The sequence below is a fragment of the Budorcas taxicolor genome, chromosome 17, assembly GCF_023091745.1.
Source record: "Budorcas taxicolor isolate Tak-1 chromosome 17, Takin1.1, whole genome shotgun sequence".
NCBI lineage: Eukaryota > Metazoa > Chordata > Mammalia > Artiodactyla > Bovidae > Budorcas > Budorcas taxicolor.
The window spans coordinates 60,722,291-60,740,978 of NC_068926.1; the positions used below are offsets into that span (position 1 = coordinate 60,722,291).

General features: G+C 47.8%; 1 non-coding gene across 1 annotated transcript; it reads left to right on the forward strand.

Moving 5' to 3' along the window:
• The first annotated feature begins 1,327 nt into the window (after window positions 1-1,327).
• TRNAG-CCC (transfer RNA glycine (anticodon CCC)) lies at window positions 1,328-1,400 on the forward strand. The gene has a single exon. It is a non-coding gene; the product is annotated as a tRNA-Gly (tRNA).
• The last annotated feature ends 17,288 nt before the right edge of the window (window positions 1,401-18,688 follow it).

Consider the following 18,688-nt stretch of genomic DNA (forward strand, 5'->3'; position numbering starts at 1 on the left):
AGATTCTTTACCGTCTGAGCCACCGTGGCTTGTTATTTTCCACTAATAGGGTGACTACTGCCTGGAATGTTCCTGGGTTTAGCCCTGAAAGCCTCCTGTCCTGGGAAACCCCTCAGGCCTGGGAAAAGTGGCTGGGCTGGTTAGGCATCCCAAGCACACACACACACACACACACACCCCCCACTTCTATGCCACCCCTGATCTTTTTAAGGATTTTGATGGTTTAATTGCAAAACTTAGTCCATCACCCTTTTGGACCTGTTAGCGGCCATGGGGAGCCCTATGTACATTCCATAGAGGTGATAGATGTGGCCAAAGCTCCGCCCACATCCCCATTATTCCTGATGCACCCACTCCCGAGTTGCTTCAGGAGGCTCACAACCATGCAACGTTCCCTGAGAAACTGCACTGGACTGAGTCAAGCCACTTCGTCCAGAGATGGACACCCCTGGGAGGCTACACTTCCTTCTACTGGGGGCAGCCAAGAATCGGCGGATATGGGGGCAACCCTGTAATGCAGGTGATGCTCCAGAGTCCCCTGAGGGTCAGGCCAAGGCCAGACTTCAGCTGGGACCACACCCTGGCTGGGCCCCTGCCCCTGCCCTCTCCTCGATGCCTCACTCCCCCTCCCAACCCCTCAGGCTCTGCTTCTAGAAATCCTGACCTGGGACCATGCCTATGGCTGGGTTTGCGAACTTCAGTGTCATCTTTCCCACCACAGCATCTCTGGAAGCGCTGCCCTTCTTTCCATAGCTAAGACCAGCGCCGAGGACACCAGCATCCCTCGCCTGCCCGACCACACAGTCTTCTCCCCAGCCTCTCTGCCTCCACTCCTGCCCTCTGCAGATCACTCTCCTGTAAATGGCCAGAAGGGACTTCTAAAATTTTTTTAAAAATGTAAATTTCTGTTTAAGGTGCTCCTCTGCCATCCTTCTGGAATTCAACACCCTTTGTGGGCAGTCAGGGGGAGAAAGGGATGGGAAGAAAACGTCCTCAACCTGATTACAAGAAACCCTCAGCAAGTGTCAGGCTTGTTGTTATTCAGTCACACAGTCGTGTCTGACTCTTTGCGACCCCGTAAACTGCAGCATGCCAGGCCTCTGTCCCCCACCATCTCCTGGAGCTTGCCCAAGATCATGTTCATCGCATCAGTGATGCCATCCAGCCATCTCATCCTCTGACACCCTCTTCTCCTTCTGCCCTCAATCTTTCCCAGCATCAAGGACTTTTTCAATGAGTCGACCAAACATGAGGGCTTAATGATGGAACACAACAAGCATGCCCCACTCTCCCTAAAGATCTGGATTAGGACAAAGATGACAGGACTTCCCTGGTGGTCCAGTGGCTAAGACTGTGTGCTCCCAATGCAGAGGACCCAGGTTCAATCCCTGGTCAGGGAACTAGATCCCACATGCCGCAACTCAAGATCCAGCACAGCTACACAAATAAATATTTTTTTGAAAAAAAAAAAAGAGGAATGGCCACTCCTGCTGCATCTATTCAATACTGTACTAGAAGCTGCAGCCAGGGGATTAGACAAAAAGAAGAAAGAAAGGAGGGAGGGAAGGAAAAAAAAGGAAAAGAAAAGAAAAGGCAACCAGATTAGAAAGAAAGGCTGTTCTCCTTGTGGATGACATGCTCTTGTGGGCTACATGGTGGCTGAAGTCCTAATCCTCAGCACCTATTGATTTCTGTGGCCAATTTCAAAACGTCAGTATGACCTTCCTGAGTCTGGCACTGGAAACTACAATGCCGCACTGGGAGATGACCTCACCATTCACTGTGATCCTTCCTCTGAAAGTTCTTCTCCAACTTTCACTTACACAGTATCTGGCACAGAGCAGATGTTCAATAAATACACATCAAATTGAAGGGAAAAGCACTTCTATGGCTTTCTGTTGCTTTTAAGTTAAAATCACAAGTTTTTGCTGCACAAGCCCCTGCGTGATATATGCCCAGCCCATCTTCATCTAGAACCCCCTCCCCCCTTGTTCACTGCTCTTGGCCACATTAACCTCCCTTCTCTTCCTCCAATAATCTGAGTCCTTCCCACCTCAGGGCCTTTGCACAGGTTGTTTCCTCTCTTCAGAATGCTGCTTTCCATTGAGCTAAGTCTTACTCAGCACTCAGGTCTTGGTTTAATGTAGTGGTTCTCAACCGGAGGGCATCTGTCAATGTTTGGGGACATTCTTGGTGCTCACAACTGGTCACTAGCATCTAATGAGAAGAAGCCAAGGAGGCTGCTCAACCTCCCTCCTCCGATGCCCAGGACAGCCCCTCAATCCAAAGAACTATCCGGCCCCAGATGTCAGTAATGTCGAGACGGAGAAACTCTGGCTTCTGCTCAGACCTCCTGCCTTGATCACTTTATTGACGGAAGGACATCTTCCCTGGTTCATCTCTCATAACAGTATCTCCCACTATTCTTTCTCCTCCTATTGCTTAAGCAAAATCTGGATCAAGCCCACAGGAGACAGTCCAGGCTATTTGAGAAGGTACTTGGGATGCTCAGAATGGACTAAACCACCCCCACTGACATCAGGTTTGCAGAAGCAGGAAAGGACACTAGAAGTCTCCTGCCGTGTGATTTATTAAGGAAGTGCTCCAGGAGGAAGCAACAGGTGATGGGGGAAAGCAGACGGGGGACAGGGGAGAAGCCAAGTCAGGGTGAGGTCTCCACAAAGCCCCAGCTTAGCCTGATCCTGTGGGGAGCTCGGGAGCATAAATTTTGCCTCACAGCTTGTCTCAACTCATCAAGGCAAAGAAATAGAGCTTTTACGCTCCTGAACCAGTTAGTTGATAGCTAAGGGTGGTGCCCAGGGTGTAGTCTATCTCCTGGTATCTCAGCACTCTGGGTTTGTAAGCAGAGCAGTGGGTAGCCTGGGAGCAGACTTCCAAAGACAGCTCCAGGTGCAGCTGTGAGGAGCAAAAGTTCAAGGAAGCCAGAGAATGTTCACACAGAAAAAAAAAAAGTGAAGGGAATCTGAACAGGGCATTGATGGTGCAAATCTGCTGAAAACCTGGCGATCTGGTTAAAATGAACAGCCCCATGTAATTTTTCTGGTCCGCAAATGCCAGATCCTGTTTATACGTCCCTAGCTTCCAGGGGCTGGCAGAAAGGGACCAGCATTGGAGAGCCTCTCCTGGGAGCCGGAAGCTATGACATGACTCAAGGGGGCTTAATTCATGCCAAACCCTTGCCCACGGTTCTTGCCGTTCACACTCCTTCCATCATGACAGGTTTCGGGCTTCTCTCCCTTCTCATGATTTATGTTTCAACAAAGGTCGTTCATACAGAGAACATCTGTAGATCAAATCCACTTGACTTAATCAGCTCGGGGATGCTTCTTCATATCTGCCTAAAACTGTTCTCCTCTGAGCAGTAACATATCTCCAATATTCAAGAATTTCCGAATCTTGTTTCCAAAATGCTGCATGCACCTGAGATTTTTGTAGAGAGGATCTGTCATTTTGTTTGATGATTTGCATGGCCCATGACCCAAAACACATCAGAAAAGAGAGGTTCCTCTCCTTGGCAGGACTGAAATTTTCTATTTTAGGGTGTTTATTAGTCTGCTAAGGCTGCTGTCACCAAGTATCATCAACGGGGTGGCTGGTACAGTAGAAATTTATTCTCATGGTCCTGGAGGTTGGAAGTCCAAGATCAAGGTGTTAGCAAGGGTGATCCCTTCTGAGGATATGGAGGGTCTGTTTGTTCCTGGCCTCTCCCCTGGCTTCCGGTGGGTTGATTAGCAATCTTCGACATCCCTTGGCTTGCAGACATTTCACTTCCATCTCTGCCTTCATCTTCACATGGTGTTCACTCTGCATGCATGTCCATGTCCCATGTTCCCCTTTATAGAAGTACAACAGTCATACTGGATTGGGGGCTCGCCCTGCACCAGCATGACATCATCTGATTATATCTGCAGTGACCCTATTTCCAAATAAGGTCACATTCTGAGGGACTAGGGGTTAGAATTTCACAATGAGAATATCTGCGAAATACATTTCAAGAATGTCTTTTTTTTTTTTTGCTTGTGCTGTCTTTGTTGCTTCATACAGGCTTTCCTCTAGTTGCAATGAGAGAGGGCTACTCTCTAGTTGTGTTGCTTGGGCTTCTCACTGCAATGACCTCTCTTGTGGTAGACAGGCTCTAGGGTGCTCAGACTTCAGTAGTAGCAGCACGTGGTTTCAGTGGTTGTGGTGCATGGACTTAGTTGCCCTGTGGCATGTGGAATCTTCCCAGACCAGGGATCAAACCTGCACTGGCAGGCAGATTCTTAACCACTGGACCATGAGAGAAGTCATCAAGGATGTCTTAAAGTCAGGCAGGGGCCATCTTGTGTTGTCAGAGATGGTGTCAAAGCAAAGGATGGAGGGAGTGAGTTCACTTGGGTGGAGAGCGTGAGGGGGAAGGACAACAGGTGAGGTTGACCAGTTGGCTGTGGAGAGCACACGCCAGCCCCAGCTCACAGATTCTAAGGGGAGTGGCGTCCAGGTTCTCAGATTCTTTGCGCACCTCTTCTATCTACTCAAACCCACCTCTTACCTCTGCCACTGATGTGGGGACTGGTTCACCAGTGAACAACCTAAAAGCGGGAGGCAGTTAACGGTCATGAGGTCACCTTGACCAGTGGCAGATGGGAGCCAATGGAGAAATGCTTCTCTCTTTCGTGTCATGCGCAGATGCTTCTGAGAGGCATTCCATGAGGCTTCCTTGGTCCTGCAGCAACCACACCAGTTGCCTATGCATGCGTGTATGCATGCTAAGTGGCTTCAGTCATGTCTGACTCTTTGCAAACCCATGGACTGTAGCCTGCCAGGTTCCTCTGTCCATGAGATTCTCCAGGCAAGAATACTGGAGTGGGTTGTCATACCCTCCTCCAGGGGATCTTCTCGACCCAGAGATCAAAGCCATGTCTCTTACGTCTCCTGCATTGGTAGATGGGTTCTTTACCACTGGTGCCACCTGGGAAGCCCCACCAGCTGCCTGTAGCCATGCCCAAATCAGTGACACATGCCCACACTGGCTCTCCTTCCTTCCCTGCCCCTCATTCCTCCTCCCTGGCGTCACTTTCCAAGCCAAATGCCTGTACATGAACCCTTGCCTCAAGCTCTGCTTTCAGACACAGGCTGAGACCACAGGGACAGGGCAGAGGTCTTCTCTCTGGTGCCATCTGCATGTCCCCTCTATGAACTGATGAAGCTCTTGGAGGAGAGAACTGGTGAGAGGAGAGAGGTCCGGCAGCCGTATCCAGTCCCTGAAGGCAAGCCACTGACCACAGCTTATCAGGAGCTCAGGAGCATCAGTAAAAGCCCACGGGGCCACTGAAATAGGGGCAGCTCTATTTCCTAAAAGCCCCGATGTGTTCCACAATTATCATATGTAAGTTGCTTCTTCCCTAAAACCCCTTCTCCTCCAAAAATCAGAATTACTGTCTGTACTGACCAGGCTTCCCTGGAGGCTGCAATGGTAAAGAATCTGCCTGCAATGCAAGAGACCCAGGATCACTCCCTAGGTTGGGAAGATCCCCTAGAGAAGGGAATGGCTATCCACTCCAGTATTCTTGCCTGCAGAATCTCACAGACAAGAAGAGTCTAGTGGGCTACAGCCCATGGGGTTGCAAGAGTTGGACAAGACTGAGCAGCTATCACTTTTTCTGTACTGACCACTTCCAAGAGCATCATTCCTCTAAAAGCAAGAGCTCACAGTCCTGCAGCCAGGGCATGAGATTTTGAAGCCTAACTGACCAGCGTGTCACCTTGGGCAAGTTCCTTCCACTCTTTGTGCCTCTGTTTTCTCATCTGTAAAATAGGGATGTTAACAGGGCAAGCTTCAGAGTGTTGTTGCAAAGTTCATGTGAGGCCAAGGCCTGCCAGGCGATTTCCTGTGAGCATGCAATAAATAAAAAAACAATTTAAGCCGTTTCCATGCAGAGGGTTAGTGACCGGAAGGGCGCACAAGGGAGTCTCCGGAGTGGGGGGAGAGGCAGCTTCTCCATCTGGTTGCTGGTTCCATGAGTGCCTTTAGTTTGGGCCCATTCATGTTGATACATGCATTCTGCTGTGTGTATGTTGTATTTTAATAAGACACTGCAAGCCAAAAATAATATAAAATAAAGACTTGACTGGCAGTCCAGCAGTTAAGACTTGGCCTTCCAATACAGGGGGTGTGAGTTTGATCCCTGGTTGGGGAGCTAAGATCCCCCATGCCTTGGGGCCAAAAAAGCAAAACATAAAACAGAAGCGATATTGTAACAAGCTCCATGAAGACTTTTAAAAAATGGTCCACATCCAAAAAAAAAAAAAAAATCTAGATAAAATAAAAAATAATCCGCTGCTGTTGGTAGTAATGTTACTGAACCCAGCCTGCAGGAGATAAAAGGAGAATTCTTGGCTTGAGCAAAAATCCCAGTGGCTTTGCATTGGGCCCATGAGGCAGCAGCCCAACCCTCCAGTTAGGACCAGTTCCCAGATGGGCAGATGCTGGGCTCTTTCTTGGTTGCATGACTTCACATCTCCAGACCTCAGTTTCTCCACCAATCAAATGGAAAAGCAATGTGTGCTAAGTCGCTTCAGTGGTGTCCAACTCTTTACAACCCCATGGACTGTAGCTCATCAGGCTCCTCTGCCCATGGAATTCTCCAGGCCAGAATACTGCAGTGGGTTGCCATTTCATCCTCCAGGAGATCTTCCCGACCCAGGGACCAAACCTGCATCTCTTCCATCTTCTGCATTAGCAGGTGGGTTCTTTATCACTAGTGCCACCTGGAAAAGCAATAATCCTTGTTGAATTTCAGCATCTTGTGTGGCTCACCATTTTACTGATGGGGAAACTGAGGCTGTAAATAAATCATTAAAAATCAGTAGGCACTGGGACTTCCCTGGTTGCCCAGTGATTAAGGCTCTTCACTCCCAATGCAGGGGGCCCAGGTTCAATCCCTGGACAGGGAACTAAGATCCTGCATGCTGCAAGTAAGACCTGGCACAGCTAAATAAGTAAATTAAAAAGACAAAAATTAGTAGGCACTAAAGCTTTGGAGACTATGCAGACCCTCAGTCCCTCCATGATCTGGCTCTAGGAATACCAGCGGCCGTAATAGCGGCAACGACAGCTGGCATTTATGAGCTCAAACTGGGAGCCAGGCTTCTGTTCTAAACGCTTTTCCTTTCTCAACCCATTTTGTCCTCACGCTAATAATCCCCATTTTGCAGAGGAGGAAACTGAGGCATGGAGAGTCAAGGTCCCAGAAGCAAAGGCCATGCTCCTAACAGCCTCTGCAGCCAAGCCCTCGCAGCTGGGTGGGTTGCTCCTCGCTCCCACCCTCCGCCCCGCGGGCCACCCGACGCTCCCCCTCCACCCCCCCCCCCCACCCCGCCCTCGGCCTTCCTCCCCCTCCCCAATCAGTGCATTTAGCCAGGCTGGGTTCTAGCCAAGTCTCCGCTGTCACAGCGTTCTCATCTTTGATCACCAGTCAGCGTTCTTGAAGTGCCGAGTCTCCCAGATGTTGGGCTGATCAAAGGCAGCTGTTGCCCAGGACCCTCCCCAGAGCGCAAGATTATAGACGCGCACCGAGGGGAGAGGCGGGTGGACACGAGGGACGCACACGTGACGGAGTGACCCGCGCAGCCCGCGGGGCGGGGCTCGGCGGGGCGATGGGGGACCCCTGGCCACTGTCCCCGCAGGTCTCAGAAGGGCCCGGTGCTGAGCAGAGATGTCGATGCTGGGGACAGATAGGCGATGGGCTTAACTCTGAAAAGGCGGAAGCTTCAGGGGCCCAAACCTCAGAAGCAGATCAGAGGCAAAAAAACTTCAGAGATTAATGTGGAGGTTGCCACTAGCTTTTATAATGACAGTAATTCCCTGCAGTTACATGACTCGCCCCATTGACTCCATCTTTTCTTGCAGGTCGTCGAAAGCTGCATTCTGTGTTTACAATTAATTAAATAAAACAGAGCATGAAACAGCATGTACCAGATAGTCCTGTGAGTTTGTTTTTGTTTTTGGTTATCTTTAATACAGTTATAGCAACAGAGTAGAGGCTCCTACACCAGAAAACTTACAGTGGTGGCATCTGGGTTGGGAGAAAACATTTACTTTTCATCTTCTTTCATCAGTTCAACAAAATGGATGGGCGTATTCTCAAGGAATAGTACCTAAGATTTAGTCAACGTTTGCTGGATTCCAGAGACTGGCTTATATCTATTTTGCAGAGTTAATATATGCTATTTTTATAATAAGAATTTTGGAACTTGAGCAAAATATAAAATCGTGTCGCTACTTGGGTAGCAATTTCCTAGAAGATAATATAACTATATAGATGACAAGTGGACAGACGATAAGGGCTTCCCAGGCGGCTGAGTGGCAAATCATTAGCCTGCAATGCAGGAGACCTGGGTTCGATCCCTGGGTTGGGAAGATCCCCTGAAGGAAGAAATGGCAACCCACTCCAGTATTCTTGCCTGGGAAATTCTATTGACAGAGGAGTCTGGCAGGCCACAGTCCATGGGACTGCAAAGAGTTGGACATGACTAAGGGCACATACAGTCAGATGATAGAGATAGATGATAGATAGGCAGATAAATGGATGGATGGGTGGATGGATACATAGACAGGTAGACAGACAGATAGGCAGATAAGTGGATGGATGGATGGATGGGTGGATGGATACATAGATAGATAAGATATATCAGGCTAGGAAAAAAATGAGCTGAAATACACAAGGAGCCCCCAGCACGTAGCAATGTGGCAGGTGGCAAACCCCATCTCCCTGCCTTGTCCCAGTCTCTGTTTCCCGTGAGAGAAATAGAAACGTATGCTGTGTTAGAAAACCTTGTGTCCCCATCCTCAGAAACCCCAAGGCCACAAATTCTAACTGAAAATTAACTCCAAACTCATCACTTCCTAATTGTTTTAGTACATTTTGCTATTATACATGCTCTTGTGGTTACTTCTGGCTGGTGGAAATTTTTTAATTATTAATTTCATTAAATCTTCACCCTAGCCTACACCTCTTTTTTTAATATAAAGTCATTTAAAATTTTAATTTATTTATTTGACTACACCACACAGCATGTGGGATCTTATGGAACACATCCTCCCCACCCCCCATCCCGCCCCTGCAGTGAAAGTAAAGTCTTAACCACTGGACCACCAGGGAAGTCCCTGGCTGGTGGAAATTTTATATAGTGGGGTGCTACTGTGCATCTCGTCCCAACTCCACAGGCAGTGACATTGGTACACACCAGCCACTAGGGACACACACCATGGTAGCTGGCACATGCTACGTGACAGGGTTTTGTTTCTTTTTCCCCAACAGCCATGGTGACATGTTTACCAGCACACACTACAATCAGCGATAGAGCCAGGATTGGCAATAGACAAGCACAGAACCTATGCTCTAACACCTTCACTGAATCGCAGTCACCCCTGCCCCAGTCAGAGTTCCACACCATGACCTCTAAGCCTGTTTTCTAAGCCTATGGTGCTACATCTTCCAGGAACATAAAGAAATAAAAGGCAAGTTTCAAGTAAGCAGAGAGAAATCATTCTATGGGGAATGAAAAGTACATGAATTGCATGCTGTTCTATTGATACTGCAGGCTTTTAACAGCAGTCCCAGCCTCGACCCCAGCCCTCTCGGGGGGGGGGGGGGGGGATGGATGGCGGTTTTCACAGCTGAGAACTGCCCTTGTTTGAGAGGATTGTGGAGTGTGGAGGTGTGCCAAGGAATGTGCAGAAGAACCCTTTAAGAGAGTTATCTCACAGATGCCCCATGGCACATGTTTGTCCATTCAAATATATTTAGGAAAACTCAGCCACTTCATTTTTCTCTTTCCCTTCATCAAGACCCACCCAAACATCATGTGAATCCTGAGCCCTGAGAATAGACGGGAGAGCTGAAGCCCACGCCTCGTTCTTCCTCACTAGGTACTGTATCTGCCTCCTGTCCCCAAACGTTTCCTGAGATATAAGCGCAGCTGTAGAGAGGTCACTGCTGCATGGTTTGGAACATGAGAATGACGTCCTGGTGCAAGCAGCTGACGTCACAGGGTGCCGGGAACCATGTGTGGTCGACGAGGGTTGAAATCAGATCTACCATACCACTTCCCTGCCCCAGATCTTGATGGGGTAGCCCAGAGCCCTTTGGTGAATGTTCAAACACCCCAGCAAAGTCAAGGTCCATTCCGAGCATCTCAGGCACTCAAATGCCGTGTCCTTCCCCTTCTCTGCACAACACACACACAGGTTATTGACCATCCCTAGAGGTTTATCATCTCTGAGCTGCCTAGAGAGGTAAGATTCTCCCTCTGTCCACCAAAAGAAGTGATATTCAAAATAACTAATTGACTAGTCAGAATGGCCATCATCCGTCTACAAATAACAAATATTGGACAGGATGTGGAGAAGTGGTAACTCTCCTACACTGTTGGTGGGGATGTAAATTAGTATAGCCACTATGGAGAATGATATGGAGGGTCTTAAAAAAAAAAAAAAAGTAAACTAAAACTAGAGCTACCATATGATCCAAGACTGTCACTCCTGGGCACATATCCAGAGAAAACTCTACCTCAAGAAGATATATGCACCCTAATGTTCACAGCAGCACTGTTTACAATAGCTGAGACATGGAAGCAACCTAAGTGTCCATCGGCAGATGAACGGGGTAAAGGAGATGTGATACATAAATACAATGGAATATTACTCAGCCGTAAAAAAGAATGAAATAATGCCATTGGCAGCCGCAGGGAAGGACCCAGAGATTGTCATACTAAGAAAAGTCAGTCAGATAAAGACAAACTTTATATGATATCGCTTATACGTGGAGCCTACAAACGGATACAAACAAGTTTATTTAACAAACAGAAATAGACTCACAGACATAGAGAACCAACTTACAGTTACCAAAGAGGAAAGGGTGGGGGAGGCATAAATTTAGAATTTGGGATTTACTGATACACACTCTTATATAGAGAACAGATAAACTACAAGGACCTGCTGTATAGCACAGGGAACTATAGTCAATATCTTGTAATTACCTGTAATGAAAAAGAAGCTGACAAAGAAACTATGTAAGCGGAATCACTTTGCTGTACACCTGAACATTATAAATCAACTATATTTCAATAAAAAATTTAAATTTAAAAGATCTAACCATCAAGCCTGGGATAAACACCCATCAAAACTGACTTTGACTCAATCAGAAGGGAGTAATTCCAGCATAAACAGCCAGGCTACCCACACCAAGCATCCTCTCTGCCCAGGCCTGCCTCTTCACAGGGCTGGACCACAGGGTCTCTTTCTCTCTCTGTTGCCACATGAAGAGTGTGAACAAGTGGAGAAAAGGAACTGTGCCCCCACAGACTTGCTCAGTCAACATCTGCTGTGTGCCGAGTAGAATCCAGTCTCACTAGTGAATAGCTCTCTGCTCTTAGCCTAATCTGTGAAACGGGTCAATAAAGACACATGCCTTGTGATTTGGCTTAAAAGGAGCAATGCATGTGATGTGCTTAGCATGGTTAGCATAATCCATTAATAACTGGTAGTTTCTCATTATTATTTTGTGTTTTGGCTTTCTAGGCTCGTTGACTGAAAAGGGAGCTTTCTCCAGGATGGAAGGGAGATGAATTGGGCGGTGTCGAGATACCAGCTTGGTAGCCCACTGCTCAGCCTTGATGCTCCGGGACTGGAGTCTACCCACCCCTCCATCCTGGACCCCCCCGCCCCCCCCCCCCCGAGAGCATGGGACCAAGGCGGAGGCTGATCAATCACCGGGACTTGAAAGGCCAGTCGGCTTTCATATACCGCGTCCTCCCAATGTTTCTCTTAGCTCCATGCTAACACCCGTTTGTTTAGAACTCGCAGCAAATACATCTCAGAGAGGACTTTGATCCCTGGCAGCTGTGTGAGTGAGGCGGGGTCCCAGGGGCAGACAGAGTCTGGAGAGGAGGCAGGCTGGCCTTGCCTCTCTCATGCCCTCTGGGCTTGGCACGTCATCCCCAAGCCCCGCCCCAGCATGATGTCTTTGGAGGCAGAATCAAGGGCAAAAGGCCAAGCTCCAAAAGTCAGAGAGTCTCGGTTTCAAATTCATCTCTGCGACTTTCCAGCTGTGTGACTGTGGGAAAGGCACTCAACCTCTCTGGGCACCACTTCCTCCACTATAAATTGGGCATAACCAACTGTAGTCCTCGAAGCCAGTAGTTTGCACAGGGATAAATAAGATCATGAATGGAAAGCACTTGGGGTGAGATAGGAGCTTAGTAAGTGTTTAAAGGAGCAAATATTTTGCCTCTGCTTGTGAGAAAGACGGCATGACATTGTAATTAAAAGCACAGGGTCAGGTGCCAGAGATAATCCTACTGTCTAGCTGTGGGACCTTGGGCAAGTCACTTCCCCCTTTTGAGCATCAGTTTCCTCATCCATAAAGTGGGAATCTTACTATGGCCTCCCTAGTAGGGAAGGTTCATATGAAAATAAACGAAGGCAGCACCTTAAAGTGCTTGGAACAGTCCTCAGCACATTGTATACACTCAAGAAACATGACCATTGTCATCACGATGTGGAAGCATAGCGTCAGGCGGTGCTGTGTGGCCGTCGCATCGACCTCTCTGAGCAGATTCCTATCATGAAAGGATGATGATGATGGAGAACTCGCAGGTCTAGGGAGGGCACTGCGATAAGGCAATCCCATGAGGACAGATGGCACAATGGGTCACGGGTCATTTAGGGTTGACTTCTTTTAAAATCCGGAAAAAAAGGGACTTCCCTGATGGTCCAGCGGTTAAGACTCTGAACTTCCACGGCAGAGAGCATGGGTTCAATCCCTCGTCAGGGAACTAAGAACCTACATCCTGTGTGGTGCAGCCTTAAAAAAAAAATTTAATTATTAATAAAAATAAAATCAGGAGAAAAAAATGAACATAGTAGTAATGAATATAAAGTTGTGAATCCAGCCTGGGTTATATTTATCTTTATACCAATGCAGTCATAAAATAGATACATGACTACGGCAATAATTATATGACTAGGTGTAATGTTACATATCATACGTGTATAACACATATATAACACGATTGTAAATATGTGCATATATATAACATGATGTGTATATATATAATGTGATATGTATGATATGTAACATACTGAGTCATATAACTATTGCAATAGTCATACATCTATTTTGTGACTGCATTTATGAAAGTGAAAGTGAAGTCACTCAGTCATGTTCGACTCTTTGTGACCCCATGGACTGTAGCCCTGCCAGGCTCCTCTGTCTTTGGAATTTCAGGCAAGAGTACTGGAGTGGGTTGCCATTTCCTTCTCCAGGGGACTTCCTGACCCAGAGCTAGAACCCAGGTCTCCTGCATTGCCGGCAGATTCTTCACAGTCTGAGCCACCAGGGAAGCCACTACATGTTATATGTATACATTGTATATAACATATAATTATACATATATAAATATATGTATCTATTATGCACAGGAAAGGAAAGGAAAGTGAAGTCGCTCAGTCGCATCCGACTCTGCGACCCCAGGGACTGTAGCCTATATATGTATACACACATATATAGGGGCTTCCCTAGTGGCTCAGACGGTAAAGAATCCGCCCACAATGTGGAAGACCGGGGTTCGATCCATGGGTTGGGAAGATTCCCTGGAGGAGGGCATGGCAAGCCACTCCAGTATTCTTGCTTGGAGGATCCCCATGGATGAGAGGAGCCTAGCGGGCCATGGGGTTGCAGAGTCAGACACGACTGAGTGACTAAGCACACACACACACACACACATGTATAGAGATACATGTATACATATAAACACACACACGCATGTGCTTATATATATATATATAATTGTATTAATGGGGGGAGTCTTACTGTGTCCAAGTCCCAGAGGTGTTAGGAGTCCTGAAGCGGGCCTGATGCTGGTGTGGACGCTAAGGCTCAGCCAGGCTGGAAGTGTCTGGGCAACTACATAGATCACACCTCAGAGATGTCCTCGCTCACCAAGGGACAGGGAACCTGGGACATGTATCCACCCACTTCACTAGGTGAGAAAGCCTGCCTAGTGCCAGGGTGTGTAGGGCCTGCAGCTGTAAAAAGCTCTCAGAGGGAGGACAGGGCTGCAGAAGCAGTCTAGCAGGTGTCAGCGCCCAGGGAGTGTGGGTGGGCATCAACGCCCTCTGATCAGAACATCACTGCTTTGTTTCTTAGGCATCTTCCCAGAAGTAGTCTATGCATATATAAGCATATGTGTGTGTATTTGATATATTGTTACACAAGTGGTACCCTCATAAAAGAGACATTTTAAAAAATGGATGCATTTAGGAAGGCATCATCAAGACATTTGTTATAGTAAAAATAAACATGTACATACAGTATGGTCTTTAAACCAAAATGGAATTATATTCTACATACTGTTTGGAACACTGCTTTCTTCCCCCAATGAATATATATTGAAAATCTTTTCATGGCCTTCTTTTTAGGAGTTAAGTGAATATCATTGTGTAAGAAAATTTCAGAGTTTTAAATATTTTTTCTTAAAGTTTTAAACAATTCTTGATGGTTGGCCATTTCTAGAGCTTTGATTTTTCACTATTATAAACAACACATACTCAAAGCTTTAATATGTGGGTGAAATAACTTCCTAAAATAAGCTCCAAGAACTGCAACCACTGTGGAAAAGTCTTCTATGTGGTTTACAAAAAAAATAAGAGTAACAAGTTTGCACCACTTCTATCAGAATATTATAGAAGGTCCATTTCCCAACACCATCACCAATACTGATTATTACATTAAAAAAAAATTTTTGCCAAGTCGGAAATAAGTTAATCAGTAAAGATATATTTCAGAAATGTTCCAGAGGCACCATCGTGTGAAGTCTGTATGTTGTCCTGTGAAAGAGAGGAAAATCCACCAAATTATGGGGCCCGTCCTAGGAATGGGCAATCTCGGCTCCAGGGTACAGACCTGGCCGGCTGGTTGTGGTCCATTGACTCCCAGCCCCGCCCCCTTGTCATTCACCTGCCTATTGGACTCAGCCAATGGGAAGCACCATCAGACAATCAGAGGCGGGTCAAAGAGCAGAGAGGTCCCACCCACGCCCAGCCTGCACAGGTTCACGAGATAGTGGTTGAGACTCACTGTGCCCACAGCTGCTCTTTAAGTAGTTCGTGTCGCCTCACTCCCTCTACCTCTTCACTCCTGCAGTAGCAATGTCTCTATGGCTGCTGTTAACAAACCACAAACTTGATTTAAAACAATACACACTTTCACAGTTCTGCAGGTCAGAAGTCGAAAACCTGGGGGGACAGTGAGGTATCTGTTGGGTCGTGCTGCCTCTGGGGGCTCTGGGGAGGTTCCGTTCCTTTCCTCCTCCATCCTGGGGGTGAGGGGGGCTGCCAGTATTCCTTGGCTTGTGGCTGTATCGCTCCCATCTTCAAAGCTGCGTCTTAAAATCACCCTCTGCTCCATCTCACATTGCCCATCTCCTCTATGGGAATCAAATCTCCATCAGCCTCCCTCTTCTAGCTTCACACAGAAATCTAAAAACACTTAATAGCTGCAAAGACATTATTTTTCTCCCTACTATATTTTTTCCCCAATAAGGTAGTATTCTCAGTTTGCAAGGATTTGTTGTTGTTCAGTAGCTAAGTTGTGTCTGACTCTGCAACCCCATGGACTGCAGCACACCAGGCTTTCCTGTCCTTCACCATCTCCCAAAGTTTGCTCGAACTCTGAGTTGGTGATGCCATCCAACCATCTCATCCTCTGTCACCCTCTTCTCCTTTTGCCTTCAATCTTGCCCAGCATCAGGGTTTTTTCCAATGAGTTGACTCTTCGAATTAAGTGGCCAAAGTATTGGAGCTTCAACAACAGTCCTTCCAATGAGTATTCAGGGTTGATTTCCTTTACGATTGACTGGTTTGATCTTCTTGCAGTCCAAGGGACTCTCAAGAGTCTTCTCCAGCACCGCAATTCAAAAGCATCCATTTTTCGGCGCTCAGCCTTCTTTATGGTCCAGCTCTCACATCCATACACCACTACTGGAAAAACCATAGCTTTGACCATACAGAGGTTTGTCGGCAAAGTGATTGCAAGGATCAGGGCCAAGATATCTAATCGGCAGGGCCATTTCTCAGCCTGCCATGGGCTCCACTGTTGCATCTCTGGTGCCTTTGGTCTGTCAACTAAAAATAATACTCACAATCTAATAAGAGTTGAGAGTTATGTTTCATTCAGCAGGAATTTGGGAACTTCAGGACCAAGAGAACTGCTCCAAGGGGGTAATGGGAGAAGATAGGTTATACAGAAGTTTTGTGACAAAGGGCAGGTAGCCTGCATGTCAAAATAGTATTGTCAATTAAGGAAAATCAGTTATCTTAAGGAATTTAGCCTTTTCTATGTATGGAAAGGGCTTCCCATGTGGCTCAGTGGTAAAGAATCTGCCTGCTAATGGTAGGAGACACAAGAGACAAGGGTTTGATCCCTGGGTTGGGAAGATGCCCCTGAAGGATGAAATGGTAGCCAGCTCCAGGATTCTTGCCTGAGAGACTCCATGGGCAGAAGAGCCCGGTGGGCTATAGTGAATGGGGTCACACGGACGGATGACTGAGCAACTGAGCATGCATACAGACATGTATGGGAAGATGCAAGAGCCTGGGCTCACTGAAATCATGCCTTTGTTATGCGCCTCAGCTATCTGGGGCCAGTATCCTGTGTTTTCACATCCTGAGTTTCCTCGGGGCTCACCACTCAAGGGAGTGGATACAGTCTGATGGTTACTAGCTGGCAGGTATTATTTCCTGAGTTCCCTCAGCGCTCACCAGCTCACCTCCAGTGGTGGAATCGCTGATGGCTGGGACATCTTTTGTTTACTGATGTGGCAGGAAATATTCCATTTATCAGATCTTTGGCATCTCCTAACCCTGCCCATGACTCTAGTCGGTCTTGTGGCCAATGTCTTCAAGACCTCTGCTTGCGACCCTGACTAGCAGTATCCTTTCTTTCCTTCCCAGACAGAACGCTCCCTCTTGCAGTCTGCATTTAGACAGCTTTCCTGCACTTCCTCTGGGTTCAAACCCATTTATTTATCCAGAAATATTTACTGACAAACGCCAGCTGCGCTGTTGAGCAGGCTTCCACTGGCAAGGAGGCAGTGTTCTGTCTCCCTAATGAGACGAAGTCAGGAATAAGCCCCATCCATTGTGACCAGGTTAGGCCCGTATGTCTAGGGCTCCTGCGGCCCAGTGGACAGTGTCCTTGAAACCTCCCACTTTGAATTCAGGTTCACAAAGATTTTCCCCCTTGTTCCGCCGCCCTAAACGTGTTTGCACATGATCCTCTGGCGCCACTTGCTGGCCAACGTCTAGAACTGCAGACAGATTTCTAAATGGGCGGCGCAAAGATTAGATGAGTAGAGAAGCCTCTTTCTTGATTAAGATGGGCTTCCCTGGTGGCTGGGTTCGATCCCTGGGTTGGGAAGGTTCCCTGGAGAAGGGAACGGCTACCCATTCCAGTATTCTGGTCTGGAGAATCCCATGGACAGAGGAGCTTGTCAGGCTACAATCCATGGGTTCACAAAGAGTCGGACCGGACTGAGCGACTTTCACTTCCCCCGGTGGCTCAGTGGCAAAAAATCCACCTGCCAATGCAGGAGACGCAGGTTTGATCTCTGGGTCAGGGAGATCCCCTGGAGGAGGAAATGGCAACCCACTCCAGTATTCTTGCCTGGGAAATCCCATGAACAGAGTCCATGGGGGCTACAGCCCATGGGGTCGCAAAAAGTTGAATGCGACTAAAGCAATTTAGCATATGAGGGATCTTAGCTCCCCAACCCACCAGGGATGGAACCCACACCCTCTGCACTGGAAGGGAGAGTCTTAACTACTGGACCACCAGGGATTTGCCTCTTCTAGCCTGCTGGTTCCTCATCTAGTCTGATGGTGGCTGGATCACTCAGGCTCCGCCGCAGTCATCTTGCAGAGTTCTCCCTTTGGGTCTGTGTTTTCACATGGCTTCATTATAAGGACTCCAGCCTTTGGAATGAGGGCCCACCCTATATCTTAAAAGATCTCATCTTGAGATCCTTCACTTAATGACGTCTGTAAAGACCTCACTTACAAATAAGGTCACATCCGCAGGTTCCAGGGATGTCAACATATCTTTCGCGGGGGGCGGGGTAGGGTGGGGGAGGACATAATTCAACTCCTGGCAGGTGAGAACAACGTTGGCACATGTGAGAAGCAGAGAGTGGGTGGCGTGGCTGGAGCTGAGTGGATGGGGAGCAGTGGTCAGTGGAGGGACCTCATAGGACCTTGAGGCCGATGTCAGGAAATGAACTAGCTTTTCAAGCCACGCCTCCTCGGTGATCCTCTTGGGCAGTCAGGTAGCTGTAACCGGGACGGTGGAGTGACCAGGCCGTGTGTCTCTCCTCCTGCAGGTTGACCTGGCCTTGTCCTCAGGGTGGGAGGGGCTCCCAGAGAGATGGCAACGTGTGAGCCCCCTATCATCAATGCTCAGACATAGTCCCGCCGCTTCTGCCCCATTCTGTTCATCAGAACCAGTCCCCCAGCCGGCCTGTCCCAGTGCAGGAAGGGGAAATGGGCTTTCTCTTGATGGGAAGAACTTTGAGTCTCCACACTGAAGATGGGGAGAAAAGAGGGAATAACCGAGGTCATCCTTACACT